This window comes from Dreissena polymorpha, chromosome 4 (genome assembly GCF_020536995.1).
Source record: "Dreissena polymorpha isolate Duluth1 chromosome 4, UMN_Dpol_1.0, whole genome shotgun sequence".
Classification (NCBI taxonomy): Eukaryota; Metazoa; Mollusca; class Bivalvia; order Myida; family Dreissenidae; genus Dreissena; species Dreissena polymorpha.
The window spans coordinates 63,101,051-63,105,779 of NC_068358.1; positions in this window are offsets into that span (position 1 = coordinate 63,101,051).

Consider the following 4,729-nt stretch of genomic DNA (forward strand, 5'->3'; position numbering starts at 1 on the left):
TATTAATAAAATTAGGCCTTAATTAAATAAATAATGTTTGACGTATCGCAATACAGACTTTTGGAGGTGGTTCAATCGGTTGAATTATTTTTGTTACTTTGCCTACACTTTATAGACTAAAAATGAAATCCGGGAAGGCACGAAAAATGTGGGTCGCAGTGATTTTTTGTGGGTCGGTCGCGTTACTCCAAACCAGCTATTTCTTAATTTAGGACTTTTTCAATTTTATTTAACAGTATTGTGTCTGTTGTTTTTAATGCGCATTCTTTTGTTTGTACTTATTAACGAATAAATATTTGTTTAAATCTATTAATATCTAAAACAAGTAATCCTTTAGACACGTCGGTTTATAACAGTTTATTTTTCCAACATATATTCTTCTAAAGCAAAATCATCTTGTAAGCACCATGCATTATCAAATCACCTAGGCCAATCCATGTGGTTAAGTTGCTTCATTGCCAGGTAGAGTATATGCTTTGTTAATGAAATACTCCCAAACATTTTCATCACAAAAAAGTTTCAAAGTTAGATAACATCTAGAATAATGTCAAGTTTAAACAATATCATCTGGATTAAATTATAGATACCAGTTCAATGGCTAATCTAACTTAACGCTTTGTAAAGATGTAATCACAAAATGTTCATGGATCTTCTTATATATAATATAAAATGATAAAAATGTCACATATCTTAGTTGTATATACTTTACATCTAGCTGTATTCGCTCTGCATATTTGTATTTAATATTGTCAAGACCAGCAGTTAAATAACAGCCTTAAACGATGTCAAAGGCATTTACTTTGCAGACAGATCAAGGCAGTATTCTGCTTAAGTAAAATGTGTCCTTATTGTTCGTATTTTAACTAATTTTACTTTGTTAACTAATAAGGGGCAATCTCAGGTATTGTAAATGCTATTTTTGCATTAAGTGAAATCTTATGTCATGCTTGTTATAAGCATTATACGTCTGACTTAGCTGTCGCATGAGTATTGCGTTTGCCTTGCTATAGCGGACATTCTGATCCCGCGCACGAAAATCATACTATATAGCACTTTCGTTAACGTCACCTAGCTAAAGCGACCGACGGTCAGTACATTTTACTCCGAAAACAATTTTCACCTGTCACGAGCAGTCATTTTGAAGAACGAAAAGTAAACACTCAAATCAATGTTATCTCTTACCTTTGACGACATTGCGGCTGTTGTGTTTACCCGTATTTTGCGGTTAAAAAACTGCCTTTGAGCTTTCTAGCGTACACGTCAATTTTACATGATACTATTAGCTACACCGTTAGTAACTGATACACACCTCAGTAATGTAATACCATACTCGAGCAAACACCGTCATTTACTAACGGTGCAACGATTATATCTGAACCGACTACTCGATTAATCGGGTAGTATGGAAATTACTCAGAGTGTATGAAATTCTCCATGGGCACGTGACCGCTCTAAGCCAATCGGATTAGGTCTTTTTTGTAGGAGATGAGATATAATAGTTTATCGGATAATTGTTTCATACATTATAGCAAGCACTCGACGGGAGAGGCTTAATGTTGATTGCATGAAACATGTGAAAGTAACATTAACCATGTGTATCGGTAGCAATCGACGGCCGAGGTTATAAAGCCATAGAAAGAGCCCTTGACAAATTACATAGATCTTTAGTGCTGATATGGTGGTAACAAAAACACTTTATTAGCGATTGTCGTTATTAGCAGGCGATGCAAGGATTGGTGATCGTTTATTTTGTAAAAAAAGACACGCAATTGCAACTTTTATATAAAGGTTTTACATGTATGTCATAAAATAATGTACTCATTTGACTTAATTGAATTTGATTCTGCTAATCTTTTTTTGTGGCTGTTTGAATGAAAATGCTGTTTTTGTATGTGTGTGTACAAATAACTTTTTATTAGCTTTTTGTGTCTGTTTTTTTTAAATAAGAATGATGCTATCATCTGGCCAACAATCTAAACTGTGGACCTGACTATAGCGCCCCCCCCCCCCCCTGCATACAGTGGTCACATGGCTGTAGCGACTTCCTTTGACTGGCCGCTATTCACAGGTTTGATTATACATTTAATTAACTCGTAGACCCTAAATACACGATATTAAAAGTTAAACATACCACCATTATTTGTTGTTAGTATAAAATCACATTAGCCATTAAGCTTCCGCGTATTGCGGCTAAAAATTAATAATTTGACAAATAGCATTTGTAACAAAAGTAAAACTAATGCAAGCAACAAATGCATTATCATTTTGGAAAATAATGTTTAAGTTTAAAAGTCAAGTATTAAGAAAAATATGAAGAAAGAAGTTATTTCATTGAAATAACATAAAGCTCCCTATGCGGGAGCTCTTTGTGCGGGTGAGCTCGCATTTTTTAAATAAACCCGTGTGGATAATTGAATGTCACGTGTGTGTCTGTGTATATCTTCAATGCGATTGTATTGTTCTGAGCTGTCAATTCAACGTGTTATATTGCTTTGAAATACAATCATAGTGGCCCTGAAATAAAATTCTGTCCCTTTGTTTAATGAACTCGTGTTATTGCTTATGCAACATTGATTAAAATCTCATCTTTTCCACATAAGTGCGTCATTCACGACGTAACTGAATTATTCCAGTGAACTGTCATTTACATTGATATAATAGTAACATATTATATTGTTTAACAATCATATATATGTCACGGTCTTAAATCGGTCACGTTGGGGAAGAAGTTGTGTGGCGGCCTGGTTACATGTAGCTCAGTCGGGAGGGCACTCGCCCTGTTAGCGAGGAGTCCCAGAATCGAGTCCCGGACTGGTCGCACAATTGTCTCACCCTGTGACATTTGGCGCCAAACGTGGAACCGTGACGTTACCTGGGTATACTCTTACGGAGGCCCATGGTTAATTGAATATAACCACGAATCCCTGTATACATGGACGAATACATAATCAAGTGGGGGTGTCACGTTAGTGAAGATGTTGTGTGGCGGTCTGGTTAGCTCAGTCGAGAGAGCACTCGCCCTGTTAGCGAGGAGTCCCGGGTTCGAGTCCCGGTTTGGCAGCGTGTGTATATAATGCGATTCCAAATGCCATCGTAGGCACGTGTCCCTCGTCTCCACCTTGTTGCTTCGCCCGATGAAACCGGAACTGAACAATAAAAAATACAACTGTTCCGCCCTTTGACCTATAACCAAGTCAATGATAACGTCCTCCTCCTTTAGAGAAGAATGGAAAGTTGTACAAACCTATACTGTCGAGCATACAGAACTTTCTGATCAATTGTATAAACACATTATTTCAAATCTGATTTCAAGCTCGTATCCTGGTGGCAAAATTAAACAATATTAGGCGAGCAATGAACTTCCTGGAAATGTTGATATACATTCGACCACTTACGAGACAATCAGTGTTTGAATAACTCCAATTAAGATTTGTAAGCTTACATCGCGATTATCCTTGTTTTCAGTCAGTACGATTCAGGTTTTAAATATAACATCGCGGATCTCTTGATTTCCACACTTTCATATCTGACCTAACTAAGGGCGCGAGTGTTATATAAATTTGTTACTTAAAATGACACGGATATGAAAAGCTGTTACTATTTAACGTGAAAGAGATGTAATCTTTTGTTATGTTTTGATTTTGATGTGTTTGATTTTAAAAAAAAAAGCTTATTGTTGGTAACGCGTTTGATTTTATTGTATTATTCTTAGTTATTTCAACATCACATTTGCATCATATGCATGGTCATTTTTATTATAAGAAAGTCAAATTAGGTGCAGTTTTGTGTTTGTTTTTTTTGACGTAAAATGGCGGAATTGAATGTATTTAACTTTGTGTTACTTTTGTATGGATACAAATAACACACATAAGTAGTTGTTATATGTTTACGATTAAATAAAACCTTTAAGGGTAAACTATTAAAAATAAATAATGTCCGGGTCCCGTTTGCCCTACAATCATTTTTTATACGCAGAAACTTAAGTTAAAATGGAAGTACCGTGGAAAAATACTATCACACATGTATATTTTTCAAGGCCACACTCATTATATAGTTTAGCAAAATGTAACGTTGCAATGACTATAATGAAGTAACACGGTATCGACAAGAACTATAAGCATTTATAATAGATCATAATTTCATAAATTATCACCTTAATGATTCTTTTTTTTAATGAAAGATTTTTTATAATAAGTGCCTGTGAGTATTTCGTGTATGAGTGGCTTTCGTGTGAGGCTGCATTATGTATGGACCAGTAGCCAAGTATTTCTACCTAATTTGCTTACTTTGATACGTTGCATCAATCTTTGCCATTTCGGGTCTATTTACAAGTGTTTGCTGTCTTTCGCCCAACTTCCGTAATCGCAGTATAAGTTTCAAAGCTTTCGCGTACAGGAAGCATGTTATTCTGTTCTTTATTTGTGATATAGGCCTCCGGACATATACATATATATTTTAATCCATGCAAGTTAACGGTGTGTGCACAATTGGTGGCAAAACATGTAAACATATAATCGAGTGGTGAACAATGCTTAACAGCTTGTGCAAAGGTAATTACGGAGGATCACATTATTACTTCGGTGTATCTTAAGGGCCGTTGCAGCTCATAATTTCATAACTTTTTTAAACTTTCTCAAAACAACTCTTAATAGACAAACAATACTTGTTCTACAATATTATGTCCTGCATATATTACTCTTAAAAAGTTCGTTTGTGCATATTTTATGTT